At 36.3% G+C, this 25,866-nt stretch overlaps 1 long non-coding RNA gene across 2 annotated transcripts; it reads left to right on the top strand.

The window, feature by feature from the left end:
- Positions 1 to 752: 752 nt before the first annotated feature.
- LOC129534342 (uncharacterized) lies at positions 753 to 25,866 on the top strand. Of its 2 annotated transcripts, none has more exons than XR_008680896.2 (3): positions 753 to 846; positions 13,164 to 13,258; positions 25,656 to 25,866. It is a non-coding gene; the product is annotated as an uncharacterized lncRNA (long non-coding RNA). The 2 variants fall into 2 exon arrangements; XR_008680895.2 differs by lacking the exon at positions 753 to 846 and adding an exon at positions 3,471 to 3,551.

Below are 25,866 nucleotides of genomic sequence, written 5' to 3'. Positions count from 1 at the left end.
AATACTTCAATAAAATTTAGGGGCCTGCTAGCCAAGAAGTATTAATATTTTGGCCCTATATGAGTGCATACTAACACTGTCAATCCTACTGGCTGTCAAGAAAAAACAATAAAACCTACTGTGTCTTTCCCACATCATCTCCAAAAAGAGATACAGCAATTTATTGAACTCTTTGGATACTAGAGATAGTACACGCCTCAGGTAGCATTCTACTTGGAAAATGGTACTAACTAGTCCACAGATAAGCATCCATCGAGTGGGGCCCAGACCAAAAGGATATGTTTAAAATTGCCCAGTGAGCTTTGCATGTCTTCTACACAACTGATCTCTTTGAACTATAATTCTCTGTGGCTAATGATTTTGATGATTGGAGTGTTTGGAAAAGCGAAGCACCCCTATACCCACAGGAGTCCCTGGGGTTTTGGAGTCATTGGCTTGGTGGCACAGGTGCCAAGTACACTCCTTTTGAAAAACAGCACTTAGCTTGGCATGAGACACTAGTCAAAACTAAATACCTGATCCATGAAGGAAGGGTTCGACAAGCCTCATTTGTCTGATAAAAGTAATACATTCAAGAATGCTATTGGTTTGGACCCAGTGGCATCTTTGCCTTTCATTTTCAAAAGAGGTTACTATGTCTTTGAGGAAGTCTTTATCCTTCACTCTGCCAGCTGAAGCAAAGTGCTGTCATAATGGGGTCCTTGCTTCACAGAGGTTGCCCTAAATGCCTGGGCCTGATTCACTGAAGGCTCATCTCAGCAGGAACCTGATGGTGTCCACTGGACTGCTACAGCTCTTTGCAATACCAACTATTCAGACTGAACATGGACATTGTTCTTCAATTCAGTAGGATAATATTCCTTTTGATGAACCTTATTTTATGTTTGCTGTCTCTTGAGCTTTTGCTAATTGTCTAAACTACTTATTCTCCTACCTGGTAAACTGTAGACTGACAGACTTGAGAAGCCTCTCTTTAGGACCACAAACTGTGGTAACAAATTACCCTGCTGATTGAACCATCTGGGTCACTCATAGAGCTATGCATAATGAGGATTTGTTCCCTGATGAAACCAGGTGAAGTCAGTCTGCTAATTGAGCCTGCATTGCTCAGATTTCCACCATTGCTGTCTAGATCCATTCTCATACAAGACATGGCAACACATTCATTGTTATAGATCAAGCCAAGTAAAAGACCCTAAGTTTATGATGCACAGTCTTTCACTGTATAGCAGGCATATAAATCTTGCCAGAAGTTAATGTGTTTGTTTCATGGTAGGAGAGACCACATCACACTGGGCATTCCACTCCCCTGCTATGGCACATTAACTAGACCAGAATGTTGTCTTCTCTCAAGGGTATCAGCAGGGCCTCATAGCTGGTGATTTTTTTTTTCAGATTATAATGCTCGTTCCATGCCTGATCAGCAAAGTCCACACACAACAGTGGCTCTTGTAACTGGTCTATGTCATATTTTCAGATGTCTTGACAATTTAGAGACTGATGCTAGCACTTTTTTTGTCAAAAATGTATACAACAATGGGCTAATATTCAAGTTATACAATGGACCTCCTACATTCCCTAACATTCACAGGACTCTGGTATTGGAGAACATTGGAATAACCTTCTCAAAAATCAACTCAAAAAGATATCTGACCATACCTTCCTCAACTCTTCCTTATCCACACACTTTAATAAAGCAGTTTGGCTACTGAGTGTAGCTCTACCTAGAAACGTCATTCCTTTTCAGTTACTCCCTCCATAATGATCAGTATGAAAAATATAAGAGGTCATGTAATCATATTTTGAAAGTTTGAGATTCTGCTCTGATTGTTACTGGGCATGATACTTGTTACTTTCTCCCAATAGCAATCCCAAGTTGGACTGATTTGTATGCACTCTGCGTGGCTCCCTGGGCAAAAGGATGCCTAAGGGATTCAAACAATTCTTATTCAACCACCTAGATTCTTTATGAAGATTAAAAAAGGACACAGATCTTTTATGGTGGCAGGGAAACAGTAACAACTTTGGCATTTTCCTAGAGCAGGAAAATCTTAGACCCCAGAAGCCATGGATGAGGTAGTGACATTAACAATTATTATTTTTTTCTTCCTGACTACCCCTGGAGACTTCCCCAAGAAAAATTACCTTTAGTGGCTCTCCTAAACTGTAACACACACTTAAATTTAATTGATTTCTGTGTCTGTAATGCCTCTTGGTAATCTTCCACTAGGCAGCCCTGATGACAAATTAATTGCCATTTCTTTTATCCTTACCAAAAAATCTATCAAAAGAACAAGTGATGGCCCTAGTCCCAATACTTTCCAGCAAAATTTCTATCAATAATTCTAGTTATCTGCTTCACCCCATTCCCACTGCAATAGCTTAGTCATTTTGTGAAGTAGAGAAAGCCATCTGGATGATAGTGAGAAAATACAGAACTGAGTAGACCAACTGCCTACGATCTTACCTTCAAAAACATTAAAGATATCCAGTTATTCAAACCGAATTGAGAAACCAAGCAGTGCCAGCTGGCCAGGAGGCCATATTAGAGCAACGTCAACCTGTCTCCTGGATGATGTAGATCCCACTTTGATGGTCTGAATAACTGTAAACAGTACTTTATTTTTAGGGGTGCCACATGTACTCTTGGGACTGTATTTCTTTTGTAAAAGCCAAGCATTCCTTTTGTCTCTCCTCCCAAAATGGTGATTGTCACCTTAAAAGTGGCCATAGCATACCTTCAAGCGTTTAAAGAAACACCCCAGTAGATCACATAGCCCTTAAATGACTGCCCTCTCTCTACAAAATGAGCTATACTTGGTTACTTAGGGGTGCTTCCCAGGAAAGCTGACTTGCTATTTATACCCACCCAGTAGGCAGGTTTTCCTGCAATAGGAATCACTTAATTTAAAAAGGTAATATAAAATTTGTCTTTGATATTAGTTAAAGTGATCAAAGGCACCACCTTGGTCCTGGGGTATATTTGGTTTAGTCTTAACTCAGTGAGCATGCCTGCTATTGATAATTTTTGCCCTCGATTTTCTCTTTGCAGGCCAAAGTAGAGTTTTCTTTTTCTCTAACACATCCTGTTGTACCTGGATTAGTGCCTTGGGCCAAGTGGGAAGGTCAATATGGAAAGTTAAGGAGAGTGACACCTGGATTTCTAAAGTAGATCAAATGGTTTATGAGATTTTGTCAGCTGGTTGAGTCTGGGACCCTGAGGAGCACAGTTGATGTTAATACTACAGATTGCCTCATAATGCTGCTCAGATTCTTGATGATAGTAACCTTAATTAAACGCTATATGAGAAAAAAATGAACACATTTAGTTCCAACCTCTATCAGTCACATTAATTAGTGTGGCTGTCAGACTAGTGTACTCATAGAAAAATTTGCTGAAACTCAAGATAGCTTTGAGTAAAGAAGACAATATTGCCAAAAAACAATTCTGTATGTGTCTCTCAGGTGTCAGCACATCTAGAGAACAGAGGTAATAGCCATTGTTCTGGAGTATCATTTCAAGGGAGTTTGTACACCAAAAGACATGGAAGGTAATGATAATCTCCCCCTACAAAGTAAAAGACAGGTTTTGTTTGTTGTTCAGTATGACAAAGATAGTGTTTTTTGGGGAGGGCAAAGATCTGGCAGATTACTGCCCATCATTAAAGATTTGATTTCCCTAAGTTCAGACTTCCTCCCCTATAATGTAAACCACTGTGTGTATGCAGGCATTCAGCTCACTTAGCTTTATCCTGTGGAGCACAAAAATAAATGCTGATATTCTGACTACTGCTATTGCTATTAGTAATAAGGTCTGTTGTTTCTGGCCCAGAAATCTCGTGTCTTTTGCCACCACACATAAAACTGTGGCAAGCTAAGTTGTCACGTGCATAGGGTAAAATCTCAGACCCTTCTAAGTTCTTGACAAGTATAATATTACTAATGTCTACTAATTATGATTTCAGTTACTTTGTAAAGAGTGAAAAAAATTTAGTCTAAAGATCTTATAGCTATCATTTCCAATTGATGCTGGACTTTAAAATTATTAAGTGAGTAAATTAATGTGATTATATAGTAAATAATTCAGTACTGTCCTTAAGAAAGATTCTGGTTCCCACTAAGGACATTTATTTTAATATTTTAGAGAAACTGATATAAGATATAGAAAATTTCTCATGACAAAAATTGTTCTTTGACATTTGTGGATAGTTTACAAATCTATGGAATATTTAATTGAGAGCCCTCACTCTAATGGTGCATATATTTATAGGGTACATGAGATATTTTGGTATAGAAATGCAATGGGTAATAATCACATGGTGGCAAATTGGGTATCTATTACCTCAAGCATTCATCCTTTGTGTTACAACCTAAGTATACTTTTCAACTTATTTTAAAATGCACAATTAAATTATAATTGCCTTGTTGTGCTATCAAAAACTAGGTCCTATTTATTCTTTATTTTTTGTACCCATGAACCATTCCCATATCCCCACCACCACTCCATCACCCTTTTCAGCTTCTGGTAGCCATATTTCTGTTCTCTATATCCATGAGTTCAATTGTTTTCAGTTTTAGATCCCACAAACAGGTGGGATCTGTACCTGGCTTAATTCACTTAATGAATATAATGAACTCCAATTCCATCCATGTTATTGTCAGTGACATGATCTCATTCTTTTTTATGACTGGATAGTACTCCACTGTGCATAAGTACTACATTTTCTTTATTCATTCATCTGCTGAGGGACACTTAGCTTCCTTCTAAGTTTTGGCTGTTGTGAACAGTGCTGCAACAAACCTAAGAGCGCAGATTATCTCTTTGATATAATGATTTCCTCTCCTTTGTGTCTATACCCAGTAGTGAGATGGCTAGATCTTATGGTAGCTCTATTTTTAGTTTTTTGAGGAACCTCAAAAACTGTTCTCTTTAGTGGTTGTTCTAATTTACATTCTAACCAACAATGTAGGATGGTTCCCTTTTCTCCACATCCTCTTCAGCATTTGTTATTGCCTGTCTTCTGGATATAAGCCATTTAACTGGGGTAAGATGCTATCTCATTGTAGTTTTGATTTGCATTTCACTGATAGTCAATGATGTTAAGCACCTTTTCATATGCCTACTTGCCATTTGCATATCTTCTTTCGAGAACTGTCTATTCAAATATTTTGCCAGTTTTCTTTTTCCACTGGATTATTAGATTTTTTTCCCATAGAGCTATCTGAACTCCTTATACATTCTGGTTATTAATCCCTTGTCAGATGCATAGTTTGCAAAAATTTTCTCCCTTTCTGTGGATTATCTCTTCACTTTTTTGACTGTTTCCTTTGCTGTGGAGCAGCTTTTTAACTTGATGTAATCCTATTTGTTCATTTTTGCTTTGGTTTCCTGTGCTTATGGGGTATTACTGAAGAAATTTTTGCCTAGACCAAGGTCCTGAAGAGTTTCCCCAAGGTTTCCTTGTAGCAGTTTCATAGTTTGATATCTTACATTTAAGTGTTTAATCCATTTTGATTTGATTATTGTATATGGTGAGAGATAAGGATCTACTTCATTCTTCTGCATATGCATATACAGCTTTCCTCATAGCATTCATTGAAGACACTGTCTTTTCCCCAATATATATTCTTGAACTTTTGTCAAAATGAGTGCACTGTAGGTGTGTGGATTTGTTTCTGAGTTCTCTATTTTGTTTCATTGGTCTTTGTCTGTTTTTATGCAAGAGCCATGCTGTTTTCATTACTGTAGCTCTGTAGTACAATTTGAAGTCAGGTAATGTGATTCTTCCAGTTATGATTTTTTTTTTTTTTTTTTTTTTGCACAGGATAGCTTTCATTATTCTGGGTATTTGGGGGTTTCATATAAAATTTAGGATTGTTTTTCTATTTCTGTGAATAACGTCATTGATATTTTGATAGGGATTGCCTTGAATATGTACTTTGCTTTAGGTGGTATGGAATTTATAACAATATTGCTTCTTCCAATTCATGAACCTGGAATATCTTTCCATTTTGGAGGTCCTCTTCAATTAGTTTTATCAGTGTTTTATAGTTTTCTTTGTAGAAATCTTTCACTTTGGTCAAGTTAATTATGAGGTATTTAATTTTATTTGTGGCTTTTGTAAATGGGCTTACTTCCTTATTTCTTTTTCAGACAATTCACTCTTGGCATATAGAAATATTACTGGATTTTGTATGTTGATTTTGATCCTACAACCTTACTGAATTTGTTTATCAGTTTGAATAGTTTTTTGCTGCAGTCTTTAGGTTTTTCCAAATATAAGATTATATCACCTGCAAACAAGGATAATTCAACTTCTTCCTTTCCAATTTGGATGCCATTTATTTCCTTCCCTTGTCAGATTCCTCTAGCTAGGATTTCTAGTACTATGTCAAATAACAGTGGTGAAAGTGAGCATTTTTGTCATGTCCCAGATCTTAAAGGAAAGGCTTTCAGTTTTTCACCATTCAGTATGATACTAGCTGTGGGTTTGTCACATACGATTTTTATTATATTGAGATGAGCTCCTTCTATAACCAGTTTTTGAGGGTTTTTATAACGAAGAAATGTTAAATTAATCAAATGCTTTTCAGCATCAATTGAAATGATCATGTGGTTTTTCTTCTTCATTTTGTTGATATGAAGTATCACACTGATTGATTTGCATATGTTGAACTGTTCTTGCATCTCTGGGATAAATCCTAGTTGAGCATAATTATTTTTTTAATGTATTGCTTAATGTTGTTTATTAGTATTTCATTTGGAATTTTTGCATCAATATTCATCTGAGATATTGACCTGTGGTTTTCTTTTTATGATGTGTCTTTGTCTGGTTTTGGTGTCAAGGTAATACTGGTCTCATAGAATGAGTTTAGAAGTGTTCCCTCCTCCTCTATTTATTGGAATAGCTTGAGTAGAGTCAGCATCAGTTCCTCTTTACATGTTTGGTAGAATGCAGCAGTGAAGCCATCAGGTCCTTTTTCTTTACTGGGAGACTTTTTATTATGACTTCAATATCATTATTTATTATTGGTCTCTTCGGGTTGTGGATTTCTTCATGGTTCAATTTCCTCTAAATTTTCCAATTTTTTGGCATATAGGTGCTCATAGTAGCCACTAATGATCCTTTGACTATTTTATAGCTTCAGATGATTTCATCTTGCTCATTAACATTATTTTCTTTCAGATTGAATAATTCCGTGTAGCTTTTCTTGCAGGACAGGTCTTGTGTTGATGAAATCCCTCAGGTTTGGTTTGTCTGGGAAGGTCTTTATTTCTCCTTCATGTTTAAAGGACATTTCCCCAGATATGCTATTCTAGGATAAAAGTTTCTGTTTGTTTGTTTGAACTCAGTACACTAAATATGTCATGCCACTATCTTCTGGTCTGTAAAGTTTCTACTGAAAAGTCTGATGCCAGATGTATTGGAGCTCCATTGTATGTTATTTGTTTCTTTTTTGTTGCTGCTTTTAAGACCCTTTCTTCATGCTTGACCTTCAGGAGTTTGATTTTTAAATGCCTTGAGGTAGTCTTCTTTGGTTAAAATCTGGTTGGTGTTCTATAACCTTCTTGTATTTGAATGTTGATATCTTTCTCTAGGTTTGGGAAGTTTTCTGATGATATATTGTTTTCTTTTTTTTACTTTTGTTGCTCTTTTATTGTCAAATGAGATAAAATATGCAAAGACTATATAATTTTGGAATGTCATTTGAAAATTTGAGAAATACGTCTTCTGGCTTTTAAGCTTTAGAATGAAATAGAAAGTTACATTGTACAATTGTTATGAATGTGTGTTTTTTAAGAATGCAATTATCTAGAGTTTCAGACTACAGACATAACAGGCTTTCTTAAAAAAGATATTATTCTTTTGAATAAACTTTCTACCTCTATCGCTTTCTCCACCTCCTCTTTAAGGCCAATAAGTTTTAGATTTGCCCTTTTGAGGCTATTTTCTAGACGTCGTAGGCCTTCTTCATTGCTTTTTGTTCTTTTTTCTTTTGTCTATTCTGATTGTGTCTTAAATAGCCTGTCTTTAAGCTCATTAATTCTTTCTCCTGCTATTGAGAGGCTCTGACAACTGACATTCTTCAATATGTCAACTGCATTTTTCAACTCCAGAATTTTTACTTCTTTTTAATTATTTCAATTTATTTGTTAAATTTATCTCATAGAATTGTGAATTCCTTCTCTGGGTTATCTTGAACTTCTTTGATTTTCCTTAAAACAGCTATTTTAAATCCTCTGCCTGAATGGTCACATATCTCTGTGACCTCCAGGAGTTCAGAAAAATCCTGTTTCTCCAGAATTGACCCTGGTACCTTAATTTGTTCATCTGTTGTGGTCATATTCTCCTGGATGGTCTTGTTGCTTACAGATGTTTGTTGGTGTCCGGCCATTAAAGAGTTAGATATTTATTGTAGTTTTTGCAATCTAGGCTTGTTTGTGCTTGTCCTTCTTGGGAAGATTTTCCAAGTATTTGAAAGGATTTGGTCCCCAAGTCCAACAATGCTGTGGTTCCTGCAGACTAGTAGAGGTACTTCCTTGATAGTTTTTGGATAAGATTTAGAAGAATTCTCTGGATTACCAGGCAGAGACTCTTGTTCTCTTAACTTACTTTCTCCCAAACAAAGTCTGTGTGTGTGTATGGTGAGCCACCTGAAACTGGGTTGTGGTGATGCAAGCACCTCTGTGTTCACCACCGCTGAGACTAGACTGGGTCAGACCCGAAGCCAACACAGCACTCAATCTCACTGAAGGCCCACTGTAAACTCTACCTGACTACCACCTATGTTCAGTCAGGAATCTAGGGCTCTACAATTGGCAAGTGGTGAAGCCAGCCTCATTTCTGTCCTTCCTTTCTGGGCAGTGAGTTTCCTCAGGTCCCAGGTGGGTCCAGAGATTCTGTCTGGGAGCCAGGGTTTGAAGTCAAAAATCTTAGAAATTTACTTAATGTTCTATTCTACTGCAGCTGACACTCAAACCACAATGCAAAGACTATGCTGCTCTTCCCTCCCCTTTCCACAGGCAGAGGAGCCTTTCTCTGTGGCCACTGCCAACACTGGCCCATAGGCGATTCTGCCAGGTCACTGTCGATGCTCACTTAAAGTCCTAAGGGCTCTTCAGTCAGCTTGTGGTGAATGCTACCAGGCCTGGGACTTAGCCTTCTCGCCCAGGGAAGGTTCACAAACCTGGCTGAGAGTCTAAGCCTGGACTTAGGGACCCCAAGAGCCTGCTTGTTGCTCTATCCCACTGTGGCTAAGGTGCAAGACAAGACCCCTTGACTTTTCCCTCTGCTTTTATCAAACAGAAGGAATCTTTCACTGCAGCCACAACAGCTAGGAATGTGGTGTGTCCCACCTGAAGCCAACATGTCTCACAGCCCAAGGCCCATTGTATACTACCTGGGTATCCCTGCTGGTTGTTCAGGACCTACTGATTAAAGGGGTCTTTAATCAGTAGGTGATGAATCCTGCCAGGACTGGGTCCTACTCTTCAAGGCAGCAGATTCCCTTTTGGTTTGGGGTGTGTCTAGAAATGTTGTCTGGGATCTAGAGTCTGGAATGGGGACCTCACAACTCTGCCCAGTGCCCTATTCTATTGTGGCTGAGCTGGTATGCAAGATGCAAGGCAAAGTCCTCTCTACTCTTTACTGTCCTCTCCTCAAGCAGAAGGAAAGAGTCACTTTCATTGCTGTCAGTTGTGCTGCCTGGATTTGGGGAAAGGGTGTCACAAGTATTCCTTTGGCTGCCCCAGCTGTTGTTTTACTAGATCATGTGCCACCCTAGTCCTCTGGCTCTGAGCCCAACCCTGAACTAGGATTTTCCTAGGAATTGCAGTCCTTGTTTCCTACACTGCCTTTCTGGTTTACCTAGGACACCAGAGAACTTTGGCCTCCATTCGCAAGGCTTGCCAATACACTCATGTTTCAACCACTAGAATGGGGAATTCCCCTCTGTCTAGGGCCAGTCTAGGGCTCTTTTCATACCTGGGAACTGGCTAAGCCCAGCATGTCTTTTCTCTCTGCTGTGACAGGGCAGTGTGAAGTTCAGTGTAAAGTCCCCCAATCACTGCCCTCTTTCTTACTAAAGGAGACAGACTCTTTTGGCCCCACAGGACCATTCAAGGAGATGGGGAAGGCATGATGTTGGCAATTTAAGACTGTCTCTCCTACCCTCTTCAATACCTCTCTTTCAGCAATGTCAAGTTAAAACAAAGTACTGTGATGGCCTACCTGATTTTTAGTTCTTGTGACTGTACTGTTTAGATAGTTGTTAAGAATTTTGTGTTCCTACAGGGAGATAAAGGTTGTAAGCTTCTGTTCCACCATCTTGCTCCACTGCCAATGGCTATTACTGAAAAGTCAAAAGATAAGTATAGTGAGAATGTGGAGAAAAGGAAACTCATATATTATTGAGAGGAATATACACTAGTAAAAACATTATGCAAAACAGTATGGAGGTTTTTCAAAAAAATAAAAGTAGAAATACCACATGACCCAACAATTCTGTGCATATACTCAGAGGAAATAAAATCACTATCTGAAAGAGATCTCTGCATGCTCATGTTTCTTGCAGCATTGTTTACAATAGCCAAGATATGATAATGACCTAAGTGTCCATCAATTAATGAATGAAGACATTTTAGTGTGTGTGTGTATATGTACAAAATATATACATACAATGAAATATTACTTAGCATTAAAAGAGAAAGAAATTCTGTCATTTGCAACAACATGGATGAACCTGGAAGACATTATGCTAAGTGAAATACGTTAGACACAGAAAAACAAATACTGCATGATTTCACTTATATGTGGAATCTAAAAAAGTTGAACTTATAAAAACAGAGTAGAAGGTTGGGTACCAGGGATTCAGGTGGGGGAAATGGGAATATGTTGGGGATATATAATTGCAAAATGGTGATTGAGGTGGGGGAAATGGGGATAATGGGGATATACAGTTACAAAAAGTATACAATTGCAATGATAAGATAAATGATTTCTGGATCCTAATGTACAGCATGATGACTAAGGTTAATAGTAATGTATACTTGAAATTCACTAAATCATAAGTAGATGGATATGTTAATTAGCTTGATTATGGAAATTATTTGATAATGTATATGTATATCAAAACATTACATTGTTATATACATATATAAAATATTTGTCAAGTATATCTTAGTAAAGCTTAACAAAAATGAGTTGTGTGGGGTAAAAATGAACTTTGGGAAAATATTTAAAATTTTCTTCTTTGATAGTATTAAGAAAAAGTAGTAAGGGTAGGGAAAGGTTATTAGTTTGCTATCACTCAATCCCTGCTGAGCAGAGTAGAACAGGAATAAAAAAAGGAAGTCAGCTCTATAATCCCAGCTGCAGGCTGATGAATCAGTCAGTGATTAATTGTTGCTACTAGTAATTGAAATAATCATATTTCAGAGGGAAAAAAACATTTGGTCTCTAAAATATATTTGCTTAAAAAATGTATTGCTGCGATATTATTGAACTTTTAAAAAGGAGGTATAAAGATCTTCATGCAAAACTAAAAGGGATGTGATTACCAAAATCACTTCAACATCTGGTAGTAGGTCTTAAAAACTCTCCTCTGACTGTCAAAATCAGTAGTTCCCTTCACACCAGGCCTCTTATTTTCTTATGGACTTTTCTTTTAAAACAGAGTTTGCTTTATAGAGAACACAGCATAATGTAGAATGCAAACTAACAACGATAAAAATGACAATATACATTGCCTAATTTTCAACAAAGCAGTGAGTTTATGTTTACTCTCCCCCATAAAATGGTGTTCATGCTTTTTAATTGATGTTAGTGTGACTCATTTGACAGAGTTTATCATGCTCCAAATTCTAAGTATGTAGGACCCTACCCTAAGAATTCTGGAGTCATTGTCTTCAAGGAGTTTACTCTTTTGTTGTAAAAACATAGTATATACATAAAATGTTAATAATAGCACATGGATAACATAATCACTAGAAAAAAACTTTCTAAAGTTGGAAATTTACATTTAGTGAGCGCTTAATATCTTATTCAGGCTGTCTACAAAGTTTTCTTTTAACTAATTTCTGGAACAACCCTGAGATGAGGATATCATATCAATTTTAAATGAAGAATAAACAGGATCAGAAAGGTTAAGTGATTTGCTCAATTCCACATTGTCAGTACATAGTAGAACCAATTTTCAAATATGATTTTGGGTCCATCTGATTGCAAAAACAAGAGACAGAGAGAGAGAGAAAAGTAACTTCACATTTTAAATCCTTGGTGATGATAAAAGTCTGAAAGAATACCGTTTACAGAGTAGAAAAATTGGGAGAAAAAAATAAAATGGGAGGAAAGATGAATTTATTGTTATATTATTGTTTCTGAAGCAATGCTAGGGCATATAAATATAAATGTCCAATAAACAGAGACCATTTTTTTAAATTCTAGTTTAAAAATATATTGAGGGCCAACCATGGTGGCTCATGCCTGTAGTTCCAGTACTTTGAGAGGCCAAGGTGGGAGAATCACTTGAACCCAAGAATTTGAGACCAGCCTAGGCAACACAGTGAGACCCTGTCTCTCTAAAAAAAAAAAAAAAAAAAAAAAAAAAAAAAAAAAAAAAGAATTTAAATTAGCCAAGTATGGTGGCACACGCCTGTATTCCCTCTCAGCTTCCCAGCTTCTTGGGAGGTTGTGGTGAAGGATGGCTTGAGCCCAGGAGGTTGAAGTTGCAGTGAGTCACGATTGTGCCACTGCACTCCAGCCTGAGAGACAGAGCAAGAACCTGTCACAGTAAAAAATAAATCAGGACTGGAGATGTGAATATGGTACTTAATTGTCCTTCAATGTGGACATGATGAAAAGTCAATAAAAGAGCAACTATATTCTTGATTCCAAACAACTAGATTATGTCCTTGAGCAGTTTGAATTCTAGAGAGTATGGGGAATAGCTAGCAAAAATGTCTGTAACAATCCCTCCCTTGCCTGTAGGTACATGCTACTCCTCATGTTAAAAAAAAAAATGGAATTTATTTATCTTCTCCTTCAATCTGGATTGACTTTAGATTTGATTTAACCATGTGGTGGAAGTGAAATTGTGCTTGTTCAGGGCCTAGACTTTAAGAGACACAGCCGCTGATTATTTCATTCTTTTGCTATCCTAAGGCTTCTAGAAAAGAAGTCTAGGCTATCCACTTGGAGAAAGTGGCCATGTGAATAAAAGGACCCCAGCAGCAGCCCAGCACCATGGTTCCTGACATGTGAGTAAGGTCACCTTTGATCCTCTACCCCAACTATCACCTGAATGAGTGAATGCAGCCAAGATCACAGAGCACAGATGAGCCATCCCTGACAAGCCTTGCTCTCATTCTTGGAAAACAGAATCATGACTAATAAGCTGGTTGCATTTTAAGCCACTGAGTATTAAAGTAGTGTGTTGCACAGTATAGCTAAGAAACAGAAGGGGACTAACAACAATTAATTTATTAAATATTTGTTTTCCTTCCTGACAATGAAACATTCCCATAAGAAACATAAAGCAGGCTGGGGGCGGTGGCTCACGCTCGTAATCCCAGCACTTGGGAGGCCAAGGCGGCGGATCACGAGATCAAGAGATCAAGACCATCCTGGCCAACTTGGTGAAACCACGTCTCTACTAAAACTACAAAAATTAGCTGGGCGTGGTGGCATGTGCCTGTAGTCCCAGCTACTTGGGAGGCTGAGGCAGGAGAATCGCTTGAACCTGGGAGACGTAGGAGGTTAAAGTGAGCCAAGATCATGCCACTGCACACCAGCCTGGCCACAGAGCAAGACTCTGTCTCAAAAGGAAATAAAGAAAAGAAAAGAAAAGAAAAGAAAAGAAAAGAAAGAAAAGGGCCAGGCACGGTGGCTCATGCCTGTAATCCCAGCACTTTGAGAGGCCGAGGCAGGTGGATCACGAGGTCACGAGATCGAGACCAGCCTGACCAACATGGTGAAACCCCATCTCTACTAAAAATAGAAAAATTAGCTGGGCATGGTGGCATGCGCCTGTAATCCCAGCTACTCGGGAGGCTGAGGCAGGAGAATTGCTTGACCCTGGGAAGAGGAGGTCACAGTGAGCCGAGATCGTGCCACTGCACCACTCCAGCCTGGTGACAGAGCAAGAGTCCATCTCAAAAGAAACAAACAAACAAACAAACAAAAAACACAAAAAAAAGGAAAGAAAAGAAAAACATGAAGCAAGGCTTAAAGATGGAGAGCTACCAAGGAAGTGGTAGAGAAGTATTTACATTGGGTGGTCAGAGAAGGCTTCCTGAAGAGATAACATTCAAGAAGAAAAGGAAGTTAGATAACAAAATGGGTAACAGAGATGAGTCACAAACATCAGAAAAAAAATACATATATATATCTACAAATGTTTTCGTGATATGTTATAAGCAATATATTCAAATCAAATTCACCATCCTTCCTATATTGGCATCCACATAGAATGCCCATCCTGTCATCTCCTTTTCTCTGCATTACTATTTATCTTTACAAATCAATTTAGCTGTCATCTTCTCCAGGAAGACCTACCTGACTTTTCTAATCTGGGTAGTGCTCTCTTCTATGTCATCATAGCTCCCTGTATTTTCTTATATGACAGTTTGTAATATACATTAACCTTAGAGCTCTTTTAGAGTAAAGAAATTCTAAATTTGATATACCCTGCAATATGTACATTGCAGGTAAAATGGCAATGTTTTTCTGCCTCTACTTACACTGAATTCACTACTCTTTCTTTTGTTTTATTTTATTTCCTAATGGTTCCTAGTGTAAGCACGTCACCAAAATTTAGATTAAATCAAGAAAAAAGTTTTTGACCAGTGGCTGCTTAATCTGTCACTGAAAAGTAGCAACAAAACCAAGCTTTTATCAACCAGAAAACATATTGTGCTTCCTTTGGGAAAGTAAACAAGACAGTAGACATAGAAGCCTCACACAAAGGGGGAAAATAAACTGAAGGATTTTAAGAGTAACACCTGTCAAATGGAGCAGTAATGTGTATGGTTTGACAAAATAGGCTGGTGACTGTCAAAATAAATAATAAATCTTCCAGCTCTGACTAATGACTGAATTACGCTGGAAGACTTGAGGGAAGCATCCAATAAAATGCAAAATTGAAAGAAAAATTGGAACGGTCGGCACAGCCTCCTAGCAGCTAAATTTCAAGTAATTTTGGAAAAACACAAACCATTCACCAGGTTCCATGGCAGAGGGAAAAGTTCCAAAAACTGTTCTGATTGAGCATTCTGCTTTAGTTAGGAAATCACATCTCTTCTGATGGAGTGCCAAGAAGTTGGTTTCTGCTTTTTCAATACAGAAAAAATCCTGCCGTGACTGTGACATTCTCTGTGCAGACATTCAGCTGACTGCCAATAATATCATTAGGGAAGAACAGCTAGAGCTGGACCCCTTTGTACGTAGAGTGAAGCAAACTGCAGAAAAGGCATAGATCCAGGGAAAGCCCATCTCTGATACCTTTCTATTTTCATTTCTTCCCAATTCAGGTACCTAATTTCCTTTAGTCACAGCTTCTTAGAAGACTATCTTATTTTTTCTTACCAGCAAGCAAAGATTTTCTAACATTATTATAAAGAAAACTGGCCAAGTGTCTGCTGATTATGTTATGATCCTTCCAGGGGCAGTTTCATTTATATAAATTGTTTCTTGAAGACCCAAAAAGCCTTGATAAATTTCTGTTCTAGAGTTTAATAATATATCACAAGTGGAAGAATGCATCACTAGTGAAAGAATTTTAAGCATCTCAAAAACACAGTTCTATAAAAGTCATCTTTTTTCAGAAACTTTCCACTTATCTCTCAAGTTCAAAGTAGCAGAGGTGAGTACTGGTTTTCCCTCTGTCTGACTCCTTTAATTTTGTCTTTGTTTCCAGAGTAAACTATGCTCTAGATTCCCTATATCATAATGAAAGAGAGAGGAGGAAAAACAAAGTATCCTTTTTTAAGGGGGGACCATTTCTAGGTATTATTCAGCCTGCAATAGCATGGCTTGCTTTCTTATTTAATTATTTTTATTTATGTTCTTCCACTATTTATTTCTCCTTCATGTCTTTTATGCATTAGATTGTATTGAACCTAGTTCCAAATATGTTTTTTTTCATAAAATTTGGTTACTGTTATAAGTAAGCAAAGTTGAGATGAGAAATAAGCTAAATATTAAATCTAAAAACATACGTTTAATATTTGTTTTTTCTAACTTAAATATATTTGCTAAAATCTGTAATTTAAAAACCTCCTAACCATTTTACTTATTTTAGGCACTGTCTTGAAGAGTTATACTGGTCTAAAAACTGCATTTTATTAATAGATTATTTTCATAGCCATACTTATGAAAGCAAAACATCAAGACATTTTCTGATTACAGAATGAATATTTGAATTCAAGACCATGCCAGATTTATGGCTAGCAAATCGCTGTCAATGTGTATCCGAAGTGAAGTGAGAGGTTGGCTCCCTCAAATACCCATGACTCAGAAATGACAGGAATTAGGATGCCTTTGCTTCTTTCCCAGTGATTTCGACAGTCTAGGATGATTTGATTCAACAACCCTTTCTTTGGTTGATCCATTCTACTCTGATAGGTGGTTATCCAACCCAGTCACCACCATGTCCAAGGAATCCTGTACTTCTTGCAGCAATGATTCTGCTTGGCAGGACTCTCTTCTCTGAAGCTTTCTCTGCTCATTTTTCTTGCTGCCTCTGCATGGTCAGTAATGTGTCTGCCAGTAAAGTGTTGTCTCTTTCCATTTCCTATTCCCATAACCATAAGGAATAGAAGCAGTTCCTTCATTGAGGAAAGAGTATTTGTCCATTAATAACCACACTAGTCTAGCATTCAAATCCCTCGTTGATACTTAAGTCATTTTTACCTTGGACTACTACAACCACACACTGTGCTGTCTCCAAGGCTTTATTGTTCTCTCCAGTTTAAAATGATATGCACTCTACAGTTCACATCATTTTCTAGATGCATTTAAGTTATGCCCATGGGAAGAAAGAGCCTGAGCTTGGCAATATTGCATATAGGAAGTGTGGTGTGGAATGCAAAGAATTGTCTAAAAGAAGCATTTAAATACACTATATGATGACAGAGACTCAGCTTAATAGTTTTTTGCACTCCAGGAATCAAGAAATTCCAATAAACTATTACAATTTTAATGGCTACCTTTGACAAATTATGAGAATTTGATCTGCCTGGATCCCACCTTATTACAAAGTTATTAAAAATATTTTGTGTAATTTGCAAAGTAAAAAGTCACTGAATAGTACTGTCATGTTGTTGTTTACTAACTTCTACTCTGATGCAGTCAAATCAGCAAAGAAATTGTAGGAAGCTCCTTGAACAATAGGTACATGGTTTGCCAAATATGCTCATAAGAAGAAAAAGCAAAACTTAGAGGAATGTGAGACTGAAATAGAAAAAACAAACAAACAATTGTCTGCTATCCTGGGAAACTCTGTTTAATTTCCTGGCATCTGAGCCATTTTTGTAACCTATGTTTTGGAATTACTATAGCCCTGTATGAAAGAGTTAATTCATTACCAAAAGGTGAGCCATTTCCTGTCTACTCAATTGTAGAATCAGACTAAGTACTATTTTATCAAAGGAGCATTGGCTGTCACCCAGTGTTAATCATTTTCAGAACAATTATGATTTACTTTAGACATAAGGCTGATGGATTTTTATTTCCAGATTCCATTTGGGCAACTTTAAGCCTTACCTCATATGTAAGACTATTACTAAAAACAGTGCCTCTCCAAATTTTCATCCTTCATTATTTCTGTTTCTCCCTAAAAAATAAAAATAAATAAAAATTAAAATTAAAAAAATACAATTAATTACATTCGTTAGCCAATGTGATTGCCAATGCTAGCTTAAACATTGTTTGTATATAATTTTACACAGATGTGGAGCCAATAGAGATCTGAATGATTGTATGCTTTTACACATCTTTTAGCTAAATTAAAAATCCAAAAGCTAAATCTTGTGTTCTGGGACAGCATGTGAATTTGACATTTCCTGGTGGCTATTGGAACCATAAACCATTGAATAGACTATATTCATTCATTTAAGTGGTTTGTGACTGCGAAAGACTAAATATTTACAATGTCTTTTATCCTTGGATACAATGTAATGATTTCATCATTTTAATAGCCTTTTACTCAAATGTGGTTGCATCCTGGTTAGATTTTAGACATGCATTTCAAATAGTTTGGGTCTCTGTAATCATTTCAATGACTCCCAAGATTGAAAAACAATATATAGCAAGAGTTCAAGTCTTTGAACTTATTACTTTAGTTTTGATTTATGTCTTCCCTCCAGAATTTTGCCCTGTTTACCAAACTTTGCTCTAAATGTTCAGATAAGAGATATTTGTGCAGAGTTGGTCAGTGGAAGGTCACTAACAGATCCCAGGCATATATTTATAAGTGCAAGTGCATGTACACAAATAGGGATTTGGCAACTTAATATGAATGAACCAAGACAAAATCATAGCAGTCACTATAGAAGAAATTAAAACAATATGCCCCCACTGAAAGCTATGGAAATAGCTTTGTGGTACATATGAAAACACAGTATTATCCCATTAAAGCAAATATCTAGGTTTTTTTTTCCCTTTTAGACAGTCCTAACAAATGCCAGAATCTCTTTGTCTCATTTCAGAATGAAAAATTGATTTGTGTATTCTTTCCTACCTCATGTAGGGTGAAAATTAAATCTGGTTGATTTTCAACATAAAAATGTAGAAACAACATTGGTTCATTTTGCATTTGGTTCTAATAATCACAAATATTTATTTCTATGAATATTCAGTCTTCTGAATAGCAGGAAAATAAAAATACTGACTAACATAGACATTGTCAAAAGATAATTTGTGATTACTTCCCCTAAGGTGCAGAATGGATATGATTGCTTAGAACTTTTGTACCAAGAATTTTTAAATGCTCAGCTCAGAGTACTTGATACCAATGATTATTTTATGAACCATTATCCTAAAATACCTATCTAAAATGTACAATAACTTGGTTGGATCTTCTGTCAAACCATAATTTATGTCACAATGAGGTTAGATGCCAAATGAAATAAATAAAGGCTAAGGAATTTTTGGCTTGTAATATACTGATACTTAATGAATGTTCAAAGAAAATCATGTTCAAAGGGGTGTCTCTTTTTCTACCCCACAAGGAGAAAAATATATATACTTTGTTTCTTTACCTGTTGATGGTTCTTTACCTGATAGGGTGACTTAACCCTTCATTCCTGAAAGGTCTGGGCCATTTGTAGTTCTGCCAGAATTGGATTGTCATAGTTTTCCATTGACTTTAATTATAGGGTATGTTAATACTAGGAGACACACTAAGGAATCTTCTGGATTTCAGACATACTCTTCCTTACCTTTATTGAGGAGGATTAGTTCAATTTCCCCTTCGTCATCAGGATTAATAATCCCAGCCAACACCACAACTTCCTTCTTGCCTGTTGACTCAAAGGCATGAGGAACCCAAAATGGCCAGGTGGCAGTCTTAACATCCAACACAATGAAATCATTGTTGTGTCTCCTGGTAGAAGCATTTGTTTCTGTGGAACTAAGACCTCTAGGCTGACAGAAATTAAAGCTGCAGAAACAGGGACCAAAAATTTTGCTAGTGGGTCACCAAAGGTAATTGTGAGTGATGCCACTCCCATTTCCACTCCTTGACTCCTAGACCTATATATCCTGGCTATCAGAGAAAGAGTACCACATAATGACACTGATTCAGAGCCTTCTGGAGAATCTTGCTCCAGCCCTGAAAGGTGTTATTACCTAGCTGGTGCTGTAATTCAGTCTTCAAAAGAACATTCCATCATTCTATCAAGCCAGCTGCTTCAGATTGGTGGGGAACATGGTAAAATCAGTGAAATCCATGAGCATGAGCCCATTCTTGCACTTCTTTTGTTTTGAAGTGAGTTTCTTGCTCAGAAGCAATACTGTATGAAATACAATAATGGGAAATCAAAAAAATATGGCTAGGAGGTTATTGTAATTATCCAGACCAAAATGATTCACAACTTATGTTAATTTGATTGTCCTGAAAAAGATGAAGAGGGAATGAGTTTGAGATAGAGATGTGGTAAGATTAATAAGATCTTCCCATGTAGAGATGGGGAGTATAGGTAAAGTAAATAATATGTTGGTGTGCTGAGTATATGTAATATATAAAATGTGTATAATTCTCTAAGCATGTGCTTAAATCTCTATGAGTATGAGAAGTATCCACTACTCTCGTGTGCTTCTCTGTGATGTTTGTCAATAACTACTTTATTCCCTATTTAACATTTTTCCCCACAGCAGATAAAGGATTTTTAAAATGTATAAAGCAGATGCAAGCTGGAAATCCCTTTCTGTTAGTAATTTCTGAGATTGGATATGGATGATTAAAAAAAAAAAAAACCACTGTGCCTACCCCTTCTTATCATGCTTTCATTTGGACAGCACTCTGTCAAGTCATAGGATTTTGGCAGCGATCTTTCTTACCATGTTTGGTGGGTGGCAATTAATCACATGGTGTGCATCACCCTTTTCACCCAGTACACTGTGCTCAAGGATGCAAATGTTCATGGTAAAAACTTATCTGTCTGCATCCCCATGTTGAACGCATCCCGCATGTTGAATGAATGGCCTTAAAATTCCTGCATCGTTGTTGTCTATCTTCTGTTGTAATAGAGATACAGGCAGGAATTTAGCCTAATTAATTCCCATTTATAACACTCAGCACTGCCCCCTAAAAATATAGACATTTAATAAATGTTTTGGTGATAAAGGAATAACTTATCTTTGCTTGGATGCATCCCTTTCAACTGAACCAAGAAAAGCATACATTGTACTGGTTTAGGGAGGATAAATGTAATTCCATGACAATTAAAAATGATAGGAGGAGTAAAAACCCATCCATCTATCTAATGACTAAACTTCGCTGGTGAAGATTTGATAATTCTAGTGCATGTTTTAGTGGAAGAGACTTTTATTTTAATATATTAAAAAATTGAGGAGAGTCTGACTTTGTTAACTCAGTAGCTTCAAGCCATTTGAAGCAACCACAGTGAACTGAAGAAAAGGGTCTGATCTATATTTTCACTTCAGAACAAAAGAAAACGATGTTTATCCTATTTAAATTAGTTCAAATTTTGTTCCTATTATTTCCAATATAATATATAAATTATAAAATCTAAGTCATATATACATACCCATACCACACATGATTTAATATATGATATATATCCATAGCTCCACATGAAAAATTGTTATTTTTTATGATTTATTACTTTAAATATTATATTTAACTTTTGGAATCTAAACGCTGTTTATCAAGTGAAATGGATATATAGATAATTAAAATAAGTTTGTTAATGCAAAATTAAGAATTAGGTTATTTTTATTGATATGCTAGTTTGTGTATGAGCTTGTGTTTTATTTTAATATTTTATACCACTTTATTGAGATATATGATTGACACACAAAAAGATGTATATATTTAATATACACAACTTGATAAATCTGGCAATAAATATAAATCTGTGAAACTATCACAACAATCTATATCATAAATGTATTTATCACCTCAAAAGTTTCTCTCTCACCTCTTTATTACTGTTATTATTATTTTGTGATAAGATTCCTTAACATGAGATCTACACTTTTAGCAAAATTTCAAGTATAAAGCAAAGTATTATTAAACATGGGCACTATGCAGTAGAGCAGAGCTCTTGGGCTTACTCATATTGCACAACTGAAGCCTTGCACCCTTTGACTAATACCTCTCAGTTTTCCCAGAGGAGGGAACATGGTACAATGACTGTGGAAAACAGCATAGAGGTTCCTCAAAAAAAAAATAAAGTAGACCTACCATATACTCCAGTAATTCCTCTTTTGAAACATGAAATCAAAATCTGGATCTTGAAGAGGTATTTGTACACCCCTGATCATAATAGGATTATTCACAATAGCCAATACAGGGAAACCACCTAAATGTCCATCAATGGATTAATGAATACATACGATGAAATATTATTCAACTATTTAAAAAATTCTGCCATTTGCAACAATGTGGATGAAACTGGAGAACATTATGGTAAGTGAAATAGTCCAGACACAGAAAGGCAAATACTACATGATACCACTTCCATGTGCTTTATTTTAGTACCAACACAAACCAAACCATGTGGTATCTAGAAACTGCTTGAACTGCTTGTTGGAAACTTGGCTTCTGGGTTAAGACTTCTGCTGATAGCACACAATCAGTACAATGAGCTCTGAGTAAAGAAATAAATCTCAAAGTGAAACAAAAGGTAGTTTTTCTTTCTTACTGGAACACATTTGACAAATCTGTTCTGTTTAGGTTAGTATGTCAAACAAGAAAATGATAGTAACTCTGTGTCCTAGTCAATTGAATAATGTCTTCTTTTTCAGCTCTAGGAGCAAGGAATTTGCACTGGTTATTTTTATGGCATAGAAAAAGTATTACCTGTATGTTCTCAAATCAAGCCTATTAAAGCACACAATTTCAAGCCAAGCTTATCGAGGCTACTACTGTGATTGTACTGTATTTGTTACTAACATATAATGCAAATTCAATTAAGCTTTCCCTGAGGCTATTGTTGTGGCAAATAGTGAGCTCTAGAAAATAAATAATATTCCAAATTCACTAGTTTTTAGTATGCACCAGAAATAGGATATTTAGAATTCCACTTACAGAATTTAAAATTATGAACTTGATTTTGTAGATACCACTGAAATACTTATTGAAGAAACATGTTCTTATTTTATAAAATGTAGTTCTCATTTTATCATTTATATTTACGTTCCAATAAATTTACTTTCTCCTTTGATTTAATTTTATTCACTGAAAAATTGCTTCTGACGTGTTTTGCATTTCCCTACCCCTCCAGATCTGTTTTTACATGTTTCACACAAGATTTACTGTGATGCTGTTAGCAATTTCTGCCACCAGAGAAAGTTGTGTTATATTTTTTCCTATGATTCCCTTGCAAAGGTTTAAATGAAACTGAGCTACATTTCAGTTAAAACTGATATTTCTGTCCAGTTAAGTTACTTAATTATCTCTTCTATAATTTAAGCTGTGCCTAAAAATAAAATTTCTTAGTTTATATTGATATTTTGTGACAACTTTTACTATTCCTAATAGTATTTCAAAGAGTTATCATTTTTTACTTATATACTTGATTTTTTAAAGTTTTCTGCATTAATAATTCGATTTATTAGGTCTCCAAGCCAAATAGCTTAAAAATATTTGTATCCAGTTTTACAGTGCCAATCAATTAATATATAGCAATGAAAGCATACGTTCAATTTTTCCCACTAGGGATTCCTCTTTGGATCTAAGTGTTGCCACTCTGCTGCCTCTGACAGGTAATTTGAATTAAAGATGGGATCAAAAGACTTGCACTTTCCTGCCTTAAAACTCACTCAAGAGAAGGATATTTATCCTCTACTATGTTTCTACATAGGTAATATGTACATTACTATAATAAAATCAATAATAATAATAATGTCAGCAAAATGATAATAAGAATTTATCAAGCAGTCTCTGGGGGTCAGGCACTGTGATAAGGCTTGTATCAGTAAAGATAGGATAGCTTACGCAGTATTAAAACAATCTTCAAATTGTGTGCTGTCCAGTTTGGGTTAACATAAAGACCAGAGCTTCTCAATAAATGCTTCCAAATAATTTCTGCAGGTGAAGAAGATGGGGCAAATCTTGAGTTAGTTGTTAAAGCTTCTGCACGTAACTCCCTTTTCTCCAACTTTCATGGGCTGAGAAGGCCATACCCAGATACAAAGAAGATAGCAAGTGCAATCCTACCGTGTATCAAGAAGAAGAAAATTTTATGAATTTTTTGCACAATCCTAATGATTTGGGGGACTTCAATCCTTAAATCAGCTTCTCTAATAAACGCCAGGACTTTCTGCCATCTCTGTCAAATTCTATGCCCTCATCTTGCTTTATTTTCTTCAGACTACTTATAAATATATGAAATCATATTGTTTGCTTGGAGATATAGAATTGGACATAGAAAAATATAAATAAATTCATATTTGTAATGCACAATCCGTGAGGACAAGCACTTTGTCCACCTTTTCTTTCTTCCCCATCTCCATACTTTCCCTTTTCTTTTTTACTTTTCCTTTTTCTCTTAACTCTATTGCCCATAGCTGCACCTGTTAGATGTTAGGTACATAATAAATCTTTTCTTTGTGTAAAAATAAGTTATATATATTTTATTAACAAGGAAACAATCTTAGAAAAGTTAAGCAACTTAACTAAGATGAGGTAGCTATGTAGCAGCCGAGTTGTGATTCAAAGCTGGAGGTTTAAACATTCAGCTGTATAGTTACTGTGCTTGATAATTACATAGGCTACTGGGAAATACATATATAATTATGAAATTACATGAAAATGCTGTAAGAGAATCATATATAAATTACTATGGAATCACAGAGGGAGTAAACACTATGACAGGTTTGAAGGTGATGAAGAATTGAAGGATTTTGAATGAGGTCTTGAATATATTCAACAAATATATATTATTTGTTTGGATTTATTTCTTTGACTTTCTGCTATGAGCCAGGCATGTTCTAGTTGTTAAGGAGACAAAAATACCCAAGATAAGTTTTGACCCTTCTAGTGCTTCTAATCTCATAAGATATGTGCCAGTCAGACACACACACACACATATACAAAATCACTACTCAGTGAAAGGCTGATAACTGTTATCTGAAGCTATTGGAGGGATAGTTGGGACTAAATAAGAGGACATTTCATTTGAGTCGAGTGAGCAGATGTTGACAGGCAGATTACACCTTCCAGGTAGGTCTTTGAGAGCGACAGGCTCTAAAGTTTGGCCCACGACATGACCATAGAGGAAGATGAAGCAGGGACTGGGACTTTGCCATATCCCTCAGTTGCTCTCTACTAAAGCATCTGCCAATGATATTCTTCCACTTTGCTTCCAAAGCGATATTCTTCCATGTTGCTTGCTTCTGACTTTCCAAGCAGAGTCGGAGAAAAATAATCTTCTCATAAAATACACTTATGGCAAGAATTCAGAATGAAAATATTTAAACCACTGCAGTCTTCTCTACTTAGAAGGCTGTGAAGTTTGATTCTTCCTAAATAAATGGGGAAAGTACCATTCTTATCAATAGCATATATTGATAACTACTGAGTTCAGGACATGTTTGCTAAATTTTAGATGAGGAACAGAGGATGATACATGGATGGAAGATAATGGTACAGTTAGAGATTCTAACTCAAAATGAGGGGTAAAGGCACCAAGTCTATTGACATTCAGAGGATGCAGAGGTGTCTAAGGGACACAATGGGTGCTAGGACAATGCCAACAAAAAAGACGTGACGAAAAGCACTTTCCAAACAAATGAAAGGTGGAATTATCAAAGTGAGGTGTTACAGCATTGAGGATAACGTTTGACTGCTTATAATAGAAAACCCCAAAGTGACAGTGTCTTTAAAAGAGATAGATTTTATTTATCTCTTACTAAAAAGTACATATGTGACCTGATATGGTCTTCTTTCTGCTCTGTCATTTATTCTAGGCGATAGGGGAACTGTCTGCATACCAAAAGTAGTAATGGTTGAGAATCGAATAAAGGAACTATTTATAGAGGTATAAGGATGGCTAAGAGCAACGGAAGAGAATGATGAAGATTCCAAGGAATAGAAACGGGGGAAGTCAACAATAGCTTTAAGTCTGAAGGGGTGAGAAGGAGATGCTGTTACATGAAATTAGAGCTGCGGCCATATGAA

The sequence above is a fragment of the Gorilla gorilla genome, chromosome 5, assembly GCF_029281585.2.
Source record: "Gorilla gorilla gorilla isolate KB3781 chromosome 5, NHGRI_mGorGor1-v2.1_pri, whole genome shotgun sequence".
Lineage (NCBI taxonomy): Eukaryota > Metazoa > Chordata > Mammalia > Primates > Hominidae > Gorilla > Gorilla gorilla.
The sequence above is the reverse complement of the archived record's forward strand: the minus strand, read 5'-3'. Positions and strand labels throughout refer to the sequence as shown.